Source organism: Helianthus annuus, chromosome 4 (assembly GCF_002127325.2).
Source record: "Helianthus annuus cultivar XRQ/B chromosome 4, HanXRQr2.0-SUNRISE, whole genome shotgun sequence".
Lineage (NCBI taxonomy): Eukaryota > Viridiplantae > Streptophyta > Magnoliopsida > Asterales > Asteraceae > Helianthus > Helianthus annuus.
This window is the reverse complement of record NC_035436.2, coordinates 173,240,807-173,262,719: the sequence shown is the minus strand read 5'-3', so window position 1 is coordinate 173,262,719 and position 21,913 is coordinate 173,240,807.

Sequence of the window (21,913 nt, the reverse complement as noted above, 5' to 3'; positions counted from 1 at the left end):
TTTACTTTGTTTGATTTTAATTCAACCTATAGGTTTTAAAATTGATTTCAATCTAAGTATATAGTTGTCTATTATAGATAACAAATTTTGGTACCATCTCATTTTGTGTCTACTATCATTCATTGACTAATAAAATGTGGTATGCATTTTCTAAAAACCACCCGTGTTTGCACACGAGTTGTACTACTAGTAATAATTAATAACAAAAGATCTATATTAAAGAAGTAAATGACATGTGTCATTTAGTGGAAGAAGAAAATGTCATATAACATTTAGTGGATTCATTTATTAGTATAGATTTTAGTTTTTAATATGCCTTTTCCCTTACCTATAACAATTACGAGTATTTGAATTCTACAGAAAATTAGATGAAAAGAAGAGTTAGTAAATATAGGGTCAAAAGTAAATAATTATTTTTATCTGAAAAAGGCCTCAATTCTTTCATCTGCTTTGGGCCTCTAAAGTGGTTTAGACGGTCCTTGTTTTGAGTGAGAGTAAACTTGATAAATAATATAGGGATAATACATATATTATTAAAGATAAAATAAGCAACATATATCCCTTTGTTTAACACACATACCTCTTTAATTAATACATCTCCAGTTGTTGTAGCAGACCAGATGGTCTCTGATGTTCAGCCTTAACTTGCGAACATGTTAGAATAGTGGGTATGGGGAGGCTCATCCCCATGAGGATGGGCCGCCACGTCAGCGCCACGTAGGAGGGGCTTGCAGGGGATGGACCTAGGGAGTGGAGGATGGGGCCCCACAACAATTAAAAAATATAAAACTTTATTTGATTTTAGAGAGAGATAGAGAGAGAGGAGAGACAAAGATGAGAGAGAGAGAGAGAGAGAAAGCAGCCCGTCAACAACGTCGTCTGGGAGCCGGGTTTCACAAGACGGGGCGAGGGGGCGGTGTGGGGGACCGGCATCGGGCTTCGCCGGGCCTAAGCCGGCCCCCATACCGCTTGGTCTTAGGCATTTCGCTACATGGGTGGCTATGGACTTTTTCATGCCCATCCACCAGGTCTTGGTACATCTTGTCTCCACCGGGATGTACTGAATATTTCGAGTTATGTGATTCCTCAAGAATCAACTCTCTGAGTCCTCCATAAATGGGAACCCAGATTCTATCATTCAGTCTTAGGATTTCATCCTTTCCAGGCATCAATTGTTCTACAGTTCCGCCTAATCCTTCAGTCTGAGCATTTGCCTCCAACAGGGCTTGCTTTTGAGCTTCTAATAGTTTTTTAGTCAAGCTAGTATGTAGCTCAATTCTTTTGGCATTAACCCTAATTGGTTTAGCCCTTTCTTTGCGACTTAGAGCGTCTGCAATGACATTTGCCTTACCGGGATGGTAACGAATCTCATATTCGTAATCATTTAGAGTTTCCATCCATCGACGTTATCGCATGTTAAGAACTTTTTTATTAAAAAGATGTTGCAGACTTTTATGGTCCGTGTATATAATACACTTCGTGCCATACAAGTAATGTCTCCACAATTTTAATGCAGACACCACGGCACCTGTAACGACTCTCATCAAAATTATTAATTTTTATTTTATTTGTCCAGTAGGAAACCCTAATTGAGACCCCCAAGTAATCCTGCATAAACCCTAAAATTTTCAGAACAATCAAAATCAGGATCAGGGCCCCTAAAACTCAGGGGGGGGGGTAAACCCTAGTTAGTATTATCTCGACAGTTTTTGATAGAAATCGAAATTTCTCGTTCCATCGACTCAGCTAGGCTACAAGCACACAGGGCTACCCTATGGTAGGGTGGTGCCCCTCGCGCCACGCGAGGGAGCCATTTTTCCAGTATATATAGAGGGGTGTGGCACTTGAGTTTTGGCGTTAGTTCGACGTAAAAATTCGTTCTGTGCACTGAGATATCGTCCATTTACTACAAAACACACACAATCACGAAACGCTGCCACGACAAACATGGTAATAACTCGATCGCTGTTACGATTCAATGTCTGATCGATTGAAACCGATCCAATGGATGTTTAAGTGCTTCCCACATTAGGGCTATACTTTGTCATTCGTCGTGAATTCGATGGATGTTAAGTGTTGCACTTTGTCATTCGTTGTGAGGGTGTTCATCTCGTGAGTTATCGTAAATGATGTATTAGTTACTGACCTAGTTTTCGTGTGCATGATTATTTGAATTAGGTTAACAGGCTTATCAGTAGGCTAAACTCTGCCCGATTAAATTTGCAATGTGATTCTCTTTTTACCAAAATTGCTTTCAAAATCATGTTTGGTTTCAAAGTTATAATTACAGGTATTAAGTCTTTGTAGTCTTCAATTACAGCCGGTATGTGGGGTTTTGTATACATTACTTGATAACCGTCCCCATTGGACAACGGGTTAGCCAATGGGTGATATGACCATAGTCACAGAAACGAGTCGAGTAACAAATACCGTTGGGTAATTGGTTGATAGAAACATTGTAATCACCCTTAATACTGTATATTATAACAAGGTGTCATTTTGTGCAAATGAATGATTCACTAGTATTTCCCCGCTGACAAAATACTTTAAAACATGTTTCTGGTGACCTGCTGTGAATCAAGGAAAAGTGCTATGGAGCACTAACAAGCTTAAAGTAGTGGCTCGGTAAAATAAATAAACATGTTTTTGTAAAACAGGGATTTCTCGGTGAAATTTCCCTTATTGTAAATTAGGGGGTTTATCCCGAATTGTGAAATAAAATAATCGGGCATTTTCAAGTTTAACGATCCTGTTAAAAATTCCGCTGCCAAATTTAATAAATACCACGGGTTTCTGTCTCGCGGCTCCTAAAACGGGTAAAACCGGGTCGGGGGCCGTGACAGAAAAATGTGGTATCAGAGCTACTGGTTTAAGCCAATTAAGTATTTAGAAATACTTAATTTTCTGATTCGCCATTCTGTGATTTTGTGAAAAAGAAAGATGGTTCAATGAGAATGTGTATTGATTATAGGGAATTGAATAAGGTTACAATTAAGAATCGATACCCAATGCCTAGGATTGATGATCTTTTTGATCAGCTTCAGGGAGCTAGATATTTTTCTAAGATAGATTTGCGCTCTGGTTACCATCAATTGAAGGTGCAAGAGGAAGACATACCTAAAACTGCTTTCAGAACTAGGTATGGTCACTACGAGTTTACAGTTATGCCTTTTGGACTAACAAATGCTCCGGCAGCATTCATGGACATGATGAATAGAATATGTAAACCATACTTGGATAAATTCGTAATTGTCTTCATCGATGATATACTAATTTATTCCAAGAGTCAGGACGACCATTGTGAACATCTACATGCACTCTTATTTTTGTTAAGAAGGGAGAAGCTTTACGCCAAATTCTCGAAGTGTGAATTTTGGCTATAGGAGGTGCAATTTTTAGGACACATGGTGAATCACGAAGGTATCCACGTAGATCCCTCTAAAATAGAAGCAATCACCAAATGGAAGGTCCTGCAATCAGCTACGTAAGTTGGAAGTTTTCTAGGATTAGCTGGATACTATAGGCGCTTTATTAAAGATTTTTCCAAAATAGTTGTGCCGTTAACTAAGCTAACCTGTAAAGCCGTAAAATTTGAATGGGGACCTAGGCAGGAGGAGGCTTTTAGGATTTTAAAGCAAAAGTTAACAAACGCCCCAATTCTAGCATTGCCAGAAGGAACGAAAGATTTTGAAGTATACTGAGATGCTTCTAAGGATGTGTGTTAATGCAACGCAAAAAGGTAATTGCATATGCCTCAAGGCAATTGAAAAAGCACGAAGAAAACTATACGACTCATGACTTAGAATTAGGAGCAATAATTTTTGCCCTTAAGATTTGGAGACACTATCTGTATGGAAGTAAGTTTACCGTTTATACAGATCACAAAAGCTTAAGGTACATCTTTGGACAAAAAGAATTAAACATGAGGCAAAGAAGATGGATGGAAATTCTAAGTGACTACGACTATGATATTCAATATCACGAAGGAAAAGCAAATGTAGTCGCAGATGCCTTAAGTCATAAGTATCATGAAAAGCAAAAACGAGTTTGTGCTCTTAGATTAAATCTACAGTTGGATTTAATGGAACAACTGAAGAAAGTCCAAGAAACAGCAATCAAGGATGATGCTGAAGGAATGAAAGGAAGAATAAAGGAATTGGAGCAAGGAGCTGATGGAATTTGGAGGTTCCACAAGAAAAAGATTTGGGTACCTAAGCAAGGAGACTTAAGAAATAAGATTTTAGAGGAAGCCCATAAATCTAGGTATACCATGCATCCTGGTAATAATAAGATGTACCAAGATTTAAGAAATAATTTCTGGTGGGTAGGAATGAAAAAGGACATAGCTAGATATGTAGCTAAGTGTCTTACTTGTTCATAAGTTAAGGCAGAACATCAGAAACCTTCAGGGTTACTCCAACAATTAGAAATGCCTGTTTGGAAATGGGAACTAATAACCATGGATTTTGTTACTAAGTTGCCCAAAACCAGAAAAGGTAACGACGCTATTTGGGTAATTGTGGATAGATTAACCAAATCAGCTCACTTCCTACCCATGAAGGAAACTTTCAGCATGGAAAGATTAGCAAAACTATACGTAGATGAAGTAGTATCCTTACATGGAGTTCCACTCTCCATTGTATCGGATAGAGATAGTCGTTTCACTTCACATTTCTGGACAAGTTTCCAAGAAGCCATGGGGACGCGATTAAATTTAAGCACAGCCTATCATCCCCAAACAGATGGACAAAGTGAAAGGACGATTCAAGCCCTGGAAGACATGCTTAGGGCATGTGTAATAGATTTTGGTGGAAATTGGGATGACCACCTGCCCTTAATTGAATTCTCCTATAACAATAGTTATCATGCAAGCATTGAAGCTGCCCCATTCGAAGCACTGTATGGACGAAAGTGTAGAACTCCAGTTTGTTGGGCAGAAATAGGAGAAAGTCAATTATCAGGTCCTGAAATAGTACAAGAAACCACTGACAAAATCACACAAATTAAGGAAAGACTAAAAACAGCTCGAGATCGCCAGAAGAGTTATGCAGACAATCGACGCAAGCCACTAGAATTCCAAGTCGGTGACAGGGTACTCTTGAAAGTTTCTCCTTGGAAAGGAGTAGTTTGATTCGGGAAAAAGGGAAAGCTAAGTCCAAGGTACGTAGGACCATTCCCAGTAATCCAGCAAATAGGACCAGTTACCTATCGGTTACAACTACCAGAAGAGTTAGCTGGAGTACATGATGTGTTTCATGTATCCAACCTCAAGAAATGTTTATCTGACGAATCCCTGGTAGTACCTCTCCAAGATATAGAGGTAAATGAAAAGTTAAAATTTGTGGAGAAACCCCTACAGATAGAAGACAGAAAGGTCAAGTTTCTCAAACACAAACGACTAGTGCTAGTCAAAGTCAAGTGGGATTCAAAGAGAGGACCGGAGTACACCTGGGAACTAGAATCGGAAATGAAGCGGAAATATCCTCATTTATTCCGGTAAATCTCGAGGACGAGATTTTTATTAAGGTGGGGAGGATGTAACGACTCTCATCAAAATTATTAATTTTTATTTTATTTGTCCAGTAGGAAACCCTAATTGAGACCCCCAAGTAATCCTGCATAAACCCTAAAATTTTCAGAACAATCAAAATCAGGATCAGGGCCCCTAAAACTCAGGGGGGTAAACCCTAGTTAGTATTATCTTGATAGTTTTTGATAGAAATCGAAATTTCTCGTTCCGTGGACTCAGCTAGGATACAAGCACACGGGGCTACCCTATGGTAGGGTGGTGCCCCTCGCGCCACGCGACGGCCCCTCACGCCACGCGAGGGAGCCATTTTTCCAGTATATATAGAGGGGTGTGGCACTTGAGTTTTGGCATTGGTTCGACGTAAAAATTCGTTCTGTGCACTGAGATATCGTCCATTTACTACAAAAAACATAAAATCACGAAACGCTGCCGCGACAAACAGGGTAATAACTCGATCGCTGTTACGATTCAATGTCCGATCGATTGAAACCGATCCAATGGATGTTTAAGTGTTGCCCACATTAGGGATATACTTTGTCATTCGTCGTGAATTCGATGGATGTTAAGTGTTGCACTTTGTCATTCGTTGTGAGGGTGTTCATCTCGTGAGTTATCGTAAATGCTGTATTAGTTACTGACCTAGTTTTCGTGTGCATGATTATTTGAATTAGGTTAACAGGCTTATCAGTAGGCTAAACTTTGCCCGATTAAATTTGCAATGTGAGTCATTCTCTTTTTACCAAAATTGCTTTCAAAATCATGTTTGGTTTCAAAGTTATAATTACAGGGATTAAGTCTTTGTAGTCTTCAATTACAGCCGGTATGTGGGGTTTTGTATACATTACTTGATAACTGTCACCATTGGACAACGGGTTAGCCAATGGGTGATATGACCATAGTCACAGAAACGAGTCGAGTGACAAATACCGTTGGGTAATTGGTTGATATAAACATTGTAATCACCCTTAATACTGTATATTATAACAATGTGTGGTTTTGTGCAAATGAATGATTCACCAGTATTTCCCCGCTGACAAAATATTTTAAAACATGTTTCAGATGACCTGCTGTGAATCAAGGAAAAGTGCTACGGAGCACTAACAAGCTTGAAGTAGTGGCTCAGTAAAATAAATAAACATGTTTTTGTAAAACAAGGATTTCTCTGTGAAATTTCCCATATTGTAAATTACGGGATTTATCCCGAATTGTGAAATAAAATAATCGGGCATTTTCAAGTTTAACGATCCTGTTAAAAATTCCGCTGCTAAATTTAATAAATACCACGGGTTTCTGTCCCGCGACTCCTGAAACGGGTAAAACCAGGTCGGGGGCCGTGACAGCACCCAGTTCTAAATCATGGGTGGTGTAATTCTTTTCGTGTATCTTGAGTTGACATGATGCATAGGCGATCAACTTGCCTCTTTGCATGTGCACGCAACCCATTCCTATGTGCGAAGCATCCCCGTACACGAAAAAATCTTCAATCCCCTCAGGCAGGGTTAAGACTGGAGTATTGCTCAGTTTTTGCTTCAAAATCTCAAAGGATTCCTTCTGCTTAGGACCCAGTCGAATTTTACATTCTCACGGGTCAATGCAGTCAAAGGAGTGGCAATTCGAGAGAAGTTTTTGATGAATCTTCTATAATAGCCTGCCAATCCTAATAAACTGCGGATTTCTGAAGGGGTTTTGGGTGTTTCCCAATTCATGATAGCTTCAATCTTAGCGGGATCCACTTGGATACCACGCTCACTAATCATGTGTCCTAAGAATTGGACTTTGCATAGCCAAAATTCGCATTTGGAGAACTTAGAATAGAGTTTCTCCTGCTGCAGCAGACCGGGTATACATCGAAGATGTTTCTCATGATCATCCTTGTTGTGCGAGTAGATAAGTATGTCGTCTATGAAGACTATGACAAACTTATCTAAGTACGGCTTGCAGACTCTATTCATGAGACCCATGAATGCTGCAGGTGCATTCGTGAGCCTAAAAGGCATTACGAGAAACTCATAGCGGCCGTATCTAGTTCAAAACGCAGTCTTCGGAACATCTTCACTTCGGACTTTCAATTGATGATAACTAGATCTCAAATCAATCTTTGAGAAGTAGCTAGCTCCTTACAATTGATCAAACAGATCATCGATCCTTGGCAAAGGATATCGATTCTTGATCGTGATCTTATTTGGTTCACAGTAGTCGATGCACATTTGCATCGAACCTTCTTTCTTTTTGACAAAGAGAATAGGAGCTCCCCAAGGAGAGGAACTCGGCTGAATAAAGCCCTTCTCTAACAGTTCTTCCAGTTGTGCCTTCAGCTCCTTCATCTCAGTAGGTGCCAGACGGTACGGTGTTCTGGCTATGGGAGCTGATCCAGGAAAAATGTCGATTCTAAACTCGACTTGCCTATCCGGGGGCAGACCGGGTAGATCCTCAGGAAAAACATATGGATATTCTGAGATGATTGGAATGTCTTCAATCTTCGGCTTCAGCTTGTCAGTGGTCACCTATGCCATGTAAATGACACATCCTCTTTTCAAGCACTTGGATGCCTTAAGTAGAGACGCTCCCTCGGGAAATCCATAGTGTTGATCTCCACGAATAATGAGTATATCTCCAGATGGGGATATAATCTCGATAAGTTTCTTATCGCAGGCAATACGGGCTTGGTTATGAGCTAACCAATCCAGGTCTAAAACTATATCGAATCCCGCGAGATTCATAGGCAAGAGGTTTATAGGAATAGTGTCACACCCCGATTTCCACGTGTCTCACCGGTGGGCCCGGTGGGGGATTACCGTGACGTAGTTGGCAACAATATAGTCAAACCACACAATATATGAATGCACAGCGGAAGCATAAAGATAATTATATTTCAACCATTGTTTGTAATATCAAATGTATTACGAATAGTCGAAAAAGTATCCACAGGGGATCAAACAAAATGTAAGTATTGTTCAACAGACGTAGGCATCTTAAGCTTGCGAGACTCTTTATTGATGCTAAGGAGAAATAGCCAGCCAATTACGCTTAGTACCTGCATTTAATCTTTTTGGGAAAATACGTCAGTTTACACTGGTAAATACATTAAACCGACACTTTTGTAAAATGTTTATTAAAATTGATTTGAATGCACAAGGCACAAACTCTTTTATAACTTGGGAGAATTATTTAAATTTATAATCTTGTTAACGGATTACATGTTCCTTATGCGTTCAGTAGCCTGGATCTTGTCCGGGTTAAAGATCAATAGACACACCACATCAACTATTTATGCACTGACGAGTGTACGCCTACACTCCGCGCTTAGGTCGTGACCATTTCGTAAAATGATGCCAGGGATATCCGGGACATGGTCATTAACCCCCCAAAGGCTTTTAAGTAACATGACTGTTTAAACGAGCCGATCAAATTTATTCAATTACCCACTCAACGGTGGAGAATTTGATGCCCGATCAAGCGGTATGCTATATACCGTAACCCAAGCCCGTATAACGGAAAATAAGTTAAAAGTATTTACCTTTGCAAGTATAAATCCTTAATCGAATAAATTGCAAATAGCTTTTACTGGTCTCCTATTCTGGAACGAAGGTTTAAAATAACCTATTAGAATCCTAACGGGTCTTTAATTTAGCCTTAGCTTAGACCGGTCAGTTTCAAAGGATAGATACGGTTTAATCGCGTGAAAGGCGAAAACCGGGAATGGAATGTGATTTGGACCCAACAAGTTTGAAGACTTGTTTTATATGGGTATAATAATCACACTCTGGATTTTGGGGTCAGAACAATATGGTTTAACCCGTTTCGGCTAGTTTATGTAAACTAGTTACATAAGCCGAACCGTGCGCGCAAAAGGCGTAACGGGTAACCGTAAGAGTCCTAAACTGGTTTCCTAAGTCAATATGCTTTAAAGAGGTTGTGGCATCAGTAGGATACCTTCCATAATGCCCGTAACGAGTTTAAATCCATTTTATGCCCCGTAGGGGTATTTCGGTCTTTTTAAAGATTATAAAAGAGGTTTCTGAGTTCTACAGGAAATCTGAGTTTCCCGAACAGTTTAAAAAGTCTGAAATACTTTATTTATTATTTAAAATCATTAGCAACTGGAATCGGGTCAAAAGACCTTGTAGAACTCAAGTTATGGCCGAAAAGGGTATATTCGGTAATTACCGAACCGTTGCCATAACCGCAGGTTATGAGCAGGTTAAAAATAATTAAAAATCTTTAAAAATCCCAAAATATTATTTTACATCAATGTGTAAAAGGTTTGGTGTCTAAATCTGGGTTTAGATAGGCGTTATGCTAATTGCGCTATTTAATTACTAAAGTTTCCGTAATTTGCGCTATTTAGCATAACTCCTATTCTGGACCTCGGATTGACGTGAAATCTTAGGGACATGCTTAGAAATCAGTAACTATTGTTACGGTCCTTTCACATGTCCGAAATTCTCGTTTTAAATTAAAAAGGGCGTTACGGTCAACTTTTAAGCATTTAACGGAAAGGTGTAAAAGACTCGGACAAACAACGAATCGGTTACAGAGGGTTATACCATCATGTAACCTGGTCCTAAGAGAGTCCTAAGGCATATCTAAATCATACTTTAACAGGTCAGAACTGAAGTCAAAGCAAAAGTCAAAGTTTTTGCGACTTTCGGCTCCGAACCGGGTCAAAACAGTAAATGGTCGGATCAAACAAGCTTAGACTAGTTAATATACTTATTATCATGTTTTATGAGTGTTTAAACAGGTTACACATCATCTACATTACTGATTATGCATGAAATCGCAAAATAGCATTTCTGTTGACTTTTTCTAAGCACGTTTGACTCGACATTTGGACTAGTTAGAGTGGGAATCAGAGGGTGCCCTTTTAGGGGTTTAAAGCCCACATGATACCAACATATAACTACCTTTGATTCGACAAACCACTGGACCATTTGTGATTTATCGCAAAGTCAATCGTTAATTACAACAGATTGACTTTTAAGCTAAACTATGCATAAACTAAGCCACAAAAGGGTAGGCATACTTACAGAAGCTTGGTGCACGACTAGAGATATTAGAGAAATGCTTTGGAGGTCCTGAGATGAACTAGAAGGCAGGTTTGAGGTGTGTTTCACATTGGTGCAATGCCTTGCCTTTTATAGTGAATTATGGTGCACAAGATCATTACAACTCACTCTAGGATTGCTCATGGATGATCAGTAGGTGTCCTATCGTGCTAGGGGACATGTAGAGGGCGCCCATGCTTCAATTAATGCATACAAGATCGTTCACAAGCTCAAACATTGAATCTGTCCAAACATTGACTCGTACGCGGCCCGCATTGAGAATCAGGTTACTTGGACGCGGGCCGCCTGAATCCTCATGTCAGTAAACGGATCTTTAGATGGCGCGCGGCCCGCATTGGCTTGCTTGTTTCCTTCACGTGGCCCGCTTGAGGGTTGATTTCCAAGATTTTCAAATCTTTTGTAATCATTAACCTGACCTTTCGGTTTCGAAGGGGTAACTTTGCGATTTGGCCCTCGAGTATTTACAATTAAGGGCCTCGTGACTTTTACCCGCATTGTTAAGTCCCCGGTTAGTTTAATTACTATCCGAAAAGCCTTAACTTTTATTGTTGACGCTTTTAACCCCTCGCATACGAATTTGATCATAACTTTCTCGTTTTAACACGGAACTTCGCGAAATTTATATCGTATATTCGAGTGAGCGTATTTTACTGTTACAAAGCCTCGGGTTCGTCAAAGGGTCACTCAGAGGTATAAATTAAACATGTTGACACAATTAACCCCTGTAGCTTGTAATCTCTCACTTTCTTCCGCGTTTTGCTCCGTACGATCCATGATTTATTCGTTTGAAGGTACGAGCATCATTTAGGGTTACTATACAGTATATTTACCCTTCGTTGACATTTTTAACCCTCGAATTTACATACTTTCAAGGTTTGTCAACTTTAGTCCTTTATTTAGTATTCAATGCCACGTGTAACTCAAGACACGTGTCAATACATTATTGGACACAAAATTTCGAGGTGTTACAAATAGATTGGTTTTTGATGGATATAGCACATCCATCAAGAATGGTGGAAGCTACTTCTATACTACCATCGGCCATTTCGGCCTCATATGTAACATCTAAAGTTCTTAAGGGCAGGTTTAGAAGTTTGCTAAACTTATGGTCAACGAAGCTCTTATAAGCTCCGGAATCAAATAAGACTCTAGCAAATATATCATTTACGAGAAATGCACCCATAATGACTTTTGTGTCATTCACTACTTCCTTTGTAGTCAGCTGAAAGGCTCTAGAATTACCTTTCTTAGTATCAGTGGCCTTGTTCTTGGCGTCAGCTGCCCATTTAGGGCAATGAGTTTTGATATGCCCTTTTCTCGCCACACCCGTAACAGGTGGCATTTTTCAAATCTTTGCACTCATGGGATTTGTGGTCCATCTGTTTACAGATACCACAACCTTTGGGTTAATTAAGCTGACATTTCCTAAAATGTCTTTTCCCACAGGTTTTGCACTCGGGCTTTGCCTCATTTGGCTTAGAGTGGTAATAGTTTGAACCCGTCTTACCCTTCTTGGAATCCCTAGTAGGAGTGTCATCACGTTTCCGCTTGTTATTGTCACACCCCGACCGCGTCATACAACAAACCGCGGTGGAAACGTCGGGGAGTGGAGTAACAGAATCATTGTTTCATAACACATGGTATTTAAAGTTTGGTTTTATTGGAAATGTTTACAATGTCTTGGTAGTTAATTGAAAACATAATGTAAATTAAACCGTCTTGCTTCATTTTAAGTCACTAAGGCCCAAGTCCGCCTAAGTGTAGCACGATCATCATCATACATTAGCTCCTGAAACACATGTGAAAATAGGTACGTCAGCATAAAAATGGCTGTGAGATACATAGGTTTTGTTAAGGCAGGATTCATGACTTGTAAGTTAAAAGAAGTGTTTAACAAAAAAGTAGTCATGAACCTTATAAAATGTTTTCTTTTATAAAATCATTTGAAAATCGATACGAAAACCAGATGATATAAAAGAATGATGCATGGTTAAATAAATAACCAAGTAAAAACAAGTTTGTATAAAATTTGTTATTTGTAAAACAGTGCCTTGTAAACAATATGTCGTGTCTTTGTATAAATGTATCATGTCTTTGTTTCTGTCAAAGTGGTTTAGATAACGCTACGATATGTAATATCATAAAGCACTTATATATAGGAAGTACCAGCGGCGTATCCACCATGCTTTTATCATATTACACACGCCTCGTTATTTAAATCATTTACCAAATAAACCACCAAAATGTCTTGTCAATCCAATGTCAAATGTTATGCACAAACAATGTATAATGTCATAATGCTAGGTATAAACTATGCCTTGTATAATCAAATGTCAGATAACAACCAATGTCTTGTATGGTGAATAAAAGTCTTTACTCAAACCATAGGTATAATGTCATGTATAATCAAATGTCAAGTGTAACCAAATGTCATGTATGGTGAATAAAAAGTATTTACTCAAACCATAGGTATAATGTCGTGTATAATCAAATGTCATGTGAAAACCATGTACTAAGTATGCTGAGTAAACATACGAAGTAGAAATGTTTATGAAATCAATGTGCTAGCATGCTAAGTAAACATACATAGCAAAGCATAAGTGAAATCATGTACTATACGTGTACTAGATGAACATAGCAAATATAAGTCATGAAAGCATGAAAACATGAAAGTAATAAGTAGGCACATGTGTATCACCCCAAAATATTTGAAATCGGTAAAAGAGGGGACTATGTACTCACTTGATATTGCTTAATAGTCTTGAAATAACAACCAAGTAACGCTCGAAGGATCACGGAATCAAACGGATGCGTTACAGTCTTAGGCGAATTTGCTATGATTTAATTACTGTTTTGAAAACTAACTGTTCGTTTCAAATTGTTAAACTAGCGAAGCTTTGAAAGTTTCGGCTTAGCTGTGGGTTCACTTGTTAAATATTAGTTTTGATAAAACTCCTGGTTTGAAACGAAGCACGCTCGTCCAATTAAGGAGTTGGTAAATCAAGACGCCTATCACATTATTAATATATTCGTTTACCATAAGTAGTGGCGGGCCATTATTTTTTTTCAACGGGGTCCACTTATTTTGGTATTCAACTTTTTCACAACATAACGTTAAAATTTTCGGGTCGGCCGTTGTTCGGGTCAGGTCGGGGCAAGAAACATGTAACAAAAATACATAATCATTACTCGTCAGAAAACACAATTCAAAACCAAAAAGACATTGCAATTTTTTAAAGATCAAATTCATAGCATACAAGGTTTGTGAGTAGGTGGTGTGTATGTGTGCATGTGTGCGTTTTATATTGTTTCCGCTTGTTTTTTGGTGTTAAAAAAAACACACACACACACAAAACATTGGTTGTACAAGAATTGAACCCATGACTTTTTGTTTATAAAGAGAAGGAATTACCACTACACCAGCTTTCCTTTTCTTTCTATGAGGTCCACCTAATTATTTTTATGGGATCCTTAAAAAAATTAATATACCGGATCGATTACATTTTTAGAAAACATTAGGGTTCGAGAACCCTGACTCTATGTGGGTCCCTGACCATAAGCTTCATTCTTTCTGCGTCAAAGCCTGGCATACAAAAAAATCGAAAAATATGGTTTTTATTATATCAATTATTGTAACACTCGTTCTTAATATAAAAGTTTATAACAATAAAACGGAACTAAGCTATATAAACACTAAATCAAAACATTACATTGCACTTTTAGCTTAGTACTTACGAGTTTGACAAACATTCAAAAACGTCATTAGGATACATAAGTATTCCTTTGATTACATAAGTTCTACTAATAAATAATAATAACAAAAGTTGCGGAACAAGATCTTGAATGTGTTCGGTTCGGAAGCGTTGACTTGATCATCATCCACGTGCTTGTATTATCCTAAAGGCTGAAAAATCCAATAAACGTTAGTATTAGGATTCTAGAAATTAGCATAATCGAAAACCATGCTCGAAAACCAACTCGATTAGCCACAATAAGCAAAACTCAACAAAAATGACTGGGCACTACCGTAGCTTACGGTGGCCACCGTAAGCTACGGTAGCCGCTGGCAATGTGAAGTTGCCGTAAGGCAGTAGAGAACCAGCGTAATGACTTCAGTCGGTACTGTAAGCTACGGTAGCTTACAGTAGCTCTCTCGCGCCCCGCGTAAGAGCAGGCCGAGCTATCGCGGCCCGCCAGAGACTCATCTGCAGCAAAATCTTTGCTGTCTTGTTGTTTTGACCCGTTTGTTCCCCTTTCGCACTTTTAAAACATCAAAACGTAATACGGAACATCTTAAAATTACTAGTGAAAGTGAAGATCTCCTATTTTCAAGCTATTAACATTCTCATAACATAATTTGTAACGAACATGCATCATTGGATACATAATCAAACTCATATATATATATATATATTATTAAACATTCTAATCAACTTTACCCTCTAGTTCATTCTACCCGAAACCATACGGACGGGATTTTACTACGTAATGAGATGACCCATTCCCGGGTTCCTTATCTCACACACTCGCACTCCCATTATCGGTTTGTGCATTAACAAATCATTACCCGCCACCCGGGCTTTGTAACACCTCGTAAAATCACATCCAATGGTGTATTGACACGTGTAATAAACCCTAATGAAGTCAAATGTTGAATTTAAAGAACTAATTTTTCGAAAAATAAAAAACCTTGATTATGAAAGGACTGAAAGTGTTATCATACCAAAAATAAGTTTCTGAATAACCTCTCACGATGATTATATTCACAAATGAGCCACTTGTCGATCGAGTGTAGCCGTTTGCGTAATTAATTGAAAGTTTGCTCAATGAAGGGATAAAAGCGTCAACATGTTAATTCTTACCTCTGAGTGACCTTTTAACAAACCGGGAACTTCATGATATTTGATTATACTCTTGGGAATGCCAATTATTGGCCGCCTAAGGTTTTTATGCCTATAAGTAAAGTTACGCGCAACTTTGCAAGTTAGAGGGACTAAAAGTGTCAATATGTTTAATTATACCTTTGAATGACCTTTTAGCGAACCCGAAGCATCGTGATGTTTAATAATACTCTCAAGAATGTCTAATATGGATTATATGAGGCTTCAATGCTATTAAATGATGAGATGCGCAAGTTTGCGCAATAGAGGGACCTAAAGCGTCAACTTTTGAATCTACGCCTTTCGGTGACCATTTAAGCAAACAGGAGTGTAGTAATATTTAAGTATATGCTTGGGAATGCCCATTATGGGCCATGGAAGGCTTGGATTTCAGTAAACGACATTTCGCGCTACTTTGTGCGATTAAAGGACTAATTGCGTCAAACTGCTAAAGTATGCCGATTCGTATGGTAACGTACCTTCCGGAATATGACCATGAGTTAAACATGCCCTAATTATCCTTTATATAGCTTAGATATAGGTTTAGAGGTGTTTGGTGCGCAAAAATAAACTTTTAAGTCATGAAGGGACTAAAAGTGTCAAAAAGTGCACAAGTTTGCACTTTCGCGCATATCTCACATTCTGAATATACCCGGGCACCCAAAAATTTATGTAAGCATTAAAATATTTTATTTTAGTGTTCGGCTTGATAAAATTCCATTCGTCGCGTAATTTGGATCGTTTTTCGCGTCCGTTCGTGTTTCGTCGTAATTAGACGAACAACGTGACCGTACGGCCAAACGAACCGACATCCGACATGTTTTTGAGCATGTTTCATGTCCCTCATGTTTAGGCTTCATTGTAGAGCCTTGTAAATAGCTTAACGGGCCTTAAACGTGCCAAACGTGACCTTAAAAACTATCAGGGACCATTTCTTTAATTATTTCAAACTTAATTGCTGAACCAGGGACCTCAGGCGGCCCGCGTAAGCATCCCAGGAACCTTACGTGGCCCGTGTGAGCATGTCAGAGCTGCAAAACTGATTTCCCAGCTGTTACCAATTGTTCCAGTTGTTTGAATCACTTGCAAATGGTATTTCTTCAATCTTTGGGCACCCATAGTATTGAAAAACAGTGGGTAATAGGTGTATGGTCCAGATTTAATCACGTTTATCGAGGAACGATCCTAACGGTCCTCTAAATCCTATAAATACCCCATTGATTTTGGGTTTCACTTGCACCTCATTTCATTTCTGATTGCTCTCTGAATTCTTGGAGGATCTTGAGCTTCTTGAGAACCTCCTTCTGTCCTTTGGACCTCTTGTAAGTATCCTTTCATGCTTAGTTTAGTTGTTTAGTGATTAAAAACCGAAAAGTCAAGCGTTTGCGATAAACGCTTTGACTTTCAAACGGTTGAGCCATTGTTCGCAACGAACATGGCTACGTGATCGTAATTAGGTAGGTATTAAACCCTCAAAAGGGCACCTCCTAATTACCACGTTTACTTAGTTAAATTGCCAGGTCAAATGAAAGTCAAACGGGTTAGTTTTAAATAAATTCATAACTATTAATATAAGAAACCATAAAATTAGTTTTCTCACTTTAATAACTTGGTAAATATTAGTTGAACATGCCTAAGCATGATTCAACCCGACAATTCTAAGTATAGGCTCGGTTCGGAACCGAAAGTCGCAAAAGTTGACTTTTGCTTTGACTTTCAGTTCTGACCCGAGTTAGCTTAGTTTAGATATGTCTTAGAATTCCTTTAGGACCATGTTATAGGTTAGTGTAACCCTCTAAGGTTATACAACTTGGATCCTTAGTTAGCCTATTCATTGCATGTTTCCGTTATATGCTTAAATGTTGACCATTATACCCTTTTGACCCTAAAACGAGAATTTTGAAAATGTGAGAGGACAATAATCTTTATTACTGATTTATAAACTTGTCCTTAAAATTTGACATCAGTTTGAGGTCTAGATTAGGAGTTACGCTCATTAGCGTAAATGAAAAGCTTTTTATTAATTAAATGGCATAATTAGCATATATCCTATCTAAACCCAATTTTTGAAACTAAACTTTTTACCTACTAATATAAAATAATATTTTGGGGTTTTTAAAGATTTTTATTTATTTTTAGGCTGAGCATAACATAGGGTTCTAGCTTTAATTCGGTAATTGCCGGTTTTGCCCTTTTGGCCTATAAAATGAGTTTTACAAATCATTTTGATACCAAACTTTTTGCTACTGATTTTATATGATAAGTAAAACATTTTAAGCTTTATAAAATGATAAAAATATCAGCTTTTCTTATAAAACCCATAAATCGCTTAAAATCGCTTTTTACGCGTTTTTAACGCATGGTATAAGTTAAAACTATTTTTAACATATAAGGTTTGATACCTACTGATGTTTTAAGTAAATTTTCATAATTAAACAGTAGGCAAAAGTTTTAAACTCAAAATTCTAATTTTGACCTTTAAAGCTTATGTGAAATTACCAAAATGCCCATTCGGTGCATAGTTTGGTTATAATTAACAAATTTCACATATATGTAATACCCTACTGATATAACTTATTAAAGTAAGTATTTTTACTACTTATATCAGACCTGAAACTCAGATTATTATTTAACCTCTCTTATAACCTTTAAAATGACCAAAATACCCCTACGGGGCATAAATTGGTTTTAAATTCGTTTTGGGCATAATGGAAGGTATCCTACTGATATCACATCATATTTAAAGCATATTAACTTAGGAAACTTGTTCATGACTCTTGTGGTAACCCGTTACGCACTTTTCGCGTTCGGATCGGCTTATGTAACTAGTTTGCATAAATTAGCCGAAACGGGTCAAACCTTATCCTTTTTATCTCAAAATCCAGAATGTGTTTTGTTTACCCTTATTATACAAGTATACAAGCTTGTCGGGTCTAAACAACATTCTAACCCGGTTCTCGCTTAATCATGCGTTTTGAACCATATCCTCCTTTAAAACTAATCGGTTTAAGCATAGGCTTAATTAAGACCCGTTAGGAATCTAATAGGTTATCAAAAACTTTCGTTCCAGATTAAGAGCCCAGTAAAGGTACTTGCGCTCGCTGATTAGGATATACGGCTGAGTATAAATTGCATTTTTAAGCTCAGGTAAATACTCTTAACTTATTTCCCTATACGGGCTTAGGGTACGGTATATAAAATACCGCTTGGTTGGGCATTAAATTGTTAATCATGATAAGGTTAATGTATTGAGATGACCCATTTAAATTGTTTTGTTTGCTTAAAGCCTTTAGGGGGTTAATGACCATGTCCTGTCCTGGATATCCTTGGCATCATTCATGAAATGGCCACGACCTAAGCACGGGGTGTAGGCGTACACCTGACAGTGCATATGTAAAAACTGGTAATCCACTTAGAGGAATCAACCTTGTGGGCATTATACCTGTGGTGTCTCTATTAATCTTTAACCCGGTATACAGACCGGGCTACTGAACGTATAACAAACATGTAATTCATTTACAAGTTTATATACAAATAATTATCCCAAGTTATAAAAGAATTTTGTGCCTTGAGCACTCAAATCAATTTTCTAAAACATTTTTAAAATGAGTCAGTTAATTGTATTTACCAGTGTAAACTGACATATTTTCCAAAAAGATTAAGTGATAGGTACTGTACGTAATTGGCTGGGAGCTCAGGGCGTTAATAGGGAATCTCGCAAGTTCTAGATGCCTAAAGTGTGTTGAACAATGTTATCTTTCTGTTTTAAGATCCGCCTGTGGATCCACCTTACATTCCGTTGTAATATTTGATATTACTTTTGAATCAGATTGTAATATATTTATCTTTTTCTTCCGCTGTGCATTTAAATTGTGTAGTTTGACTATGATGATATCAATACGTCACGACACTCCCCACCGGTAATACGTGGAAATATCGGGGTGTGACAGGCTTAAAGTCTACGGATAAGGTACCTCCGTCACCCGGTTCGTACCTACCCTTTTTAACCCATTTGGTTTGCCTTTATGAAGTCCATCATTCAAGCAAACTAAATCCCTCAATTTCCATGTCTTAATTTAACAACTATTAACACTAGCAAAATACTAATGGACCGTATTGACGATGTGTTTAGCCATATACCTTATTGCTTTTCCTTCAACTGTGCAGTTGCCCTGGCTTGACTTCCCGAAGCTCCACCCGAGTTGCCTATATCGTGCAACCCAATCGTTAATATCCTCTTTTTCACAATTTCTCAATATGCACATTTGTCCATATCACATTCACAATTTCACATTAACATCATTTGGTGAATTACTAAGACTTAATAGTTCATTCAAGCGTTTTGTCAAACACTTTATGTGCATAATTTACTAGTAGCCATATCATTCTTGTTATTGAAGTTTTCTAATCATTGAAACTCCTACTTATCAAGTAGACATGTTTACTATAACCTTTTTATATCAAATTTATGATTATCATTTGTTCAACATCATTATTAACCTTCCAGATTTCATGAGTTCGATTATACATCAAAAACCCATTTGTTCATACTTGTGCATTCAACCAATTACCTAGTCATAGCAATTGTTCTACTTATATTTATCAAAACTTTACTTGGAATCATGTAGATTACACTATTTTAACATAATTTCAGCAGATTACTACTCAATTATGCATCATAGATTTCATCAAGAACTCAATACACAAGTATACATCAAATTCCTAACATACCTTATGAAGAGAGAATGTTAGGCACTCTAATTCGCAACATGCAATCAGAATCATTTGATTTGAGGGCTGAATTTGATGGGTAAGATCAAGAACTAGGGTTTTGGTCCCTGTTTTCTTTCCTCTGGTCGCACACACCCACACGCACGTATGTGTGTGTGTGGTTTTGATTTTATTTATTTTAATAAAACCAAGTTTCCCACTTTTGCTAATTCAGTCCCTCAAGTTTTCTTTATTTGACTAATGTTTACTAAACTAACGCCTTTCGTTTATATTTTGAGATGTGGTGATTTTAACTTATTAATTATTTTTGGGGTGTTACAATTATATAATTAAGATAACGATACCGTAATCTTACATTATTAATATTAACTAGGTTTAAAGAAGTTCGCCGCGTTGCAGCGAATTTCTTTTGATATTTAGTCTGTGTTTACATGTGTTTTGAAATCACTACGAGCGTGTTGCGAACAGAACTGCTGACAAGAATAAAAAAAATGTAGAAAAAAACACTAAAAGATAACAGAAAAAAATCAACCAAAAATTGTTCGTATGAAACCCATGGTCAGAGATGAGCAAATTGTTTTGGATACCGGTACCAAAGTTGTCGAACCGAAAGATCTTAAGTACCAATTCGGTACCGACTTTTGGCGTTCCTTTTACCGGATCACTATCGTTTTTTACCTTCATATACCGGTACCGTAACCGGTATTTTCGGTATCAGTACGGATTCTGTATCGGTTGGCACCAAGCTCATCCCTACCCCTGAAACTAAAAAAGAAAAAAATTAAAAGTTGAAGAAAATCAACATAAAAAAGTTGTACGGTACCGTTGTTCATACGGTAACCGTGACCAGGGATGAGCAAATGGTACCAGGTAGCCGCACTAAATTTCCCGAACCAAAAGATTTCCAATATCAATTCGGCACCAACTTTTGGCGTTTTCTGTATTAGTGCTGGTTTTTACCTTCATGTACTGATACCGAACAGGACGGTACCAGTATTTTCAATACCAGTTCTGGTTCGATACAGGTTAACCCCAAACTTATCCCAACCCCTGATATTAAAACAAGGATTAAAGTTAAAAAATAAAGAAAATAACTATTATTATAACTATAATATTAAAATAATAAAAGTATAAGCTATATATTATTATAACATTAAAATCATTATTAATTTCAATTTCTTTATTAATATATAGTAAACTAAAAAAGAAAAAATTAAAAGTTAAAAAAATCAACAAAAAAAGTTGTACGGTACCGTTTTTCGTACGGTAACCGTGATTAGGGATGAGCAAATGGTACCGGGTAGTCGTACTGAATTTGCCGAACCAAAAGATTTCCAATATCAATTCGGCACCAACTTTTGGCGTTTTCTGTATTAGTGACGGTTTTTACCTTCATGTACTGATACCAAACAGGACCGTACCGGTATTTTCGATACCAGTACTGGTTCGATACCGGTTGACACCAAGTTTATCCCAACCCCTGATGTTAAAAAAAAATTAAAGTAAAAAAATAAAGAAAATAACTATTGTTATAATTATAATATTATAATATTAAAATAATAAAAGTATTAAAAAACTATATATTATTATAATATTAAAATCACTATTCATTTCAATTCAATTCCTTTATTAACTAGGTGATGTCCCGCCCGCATTGCGGGGCGATAGCCGAATAATTCTCAACCAATTAAAAAAACAGTACT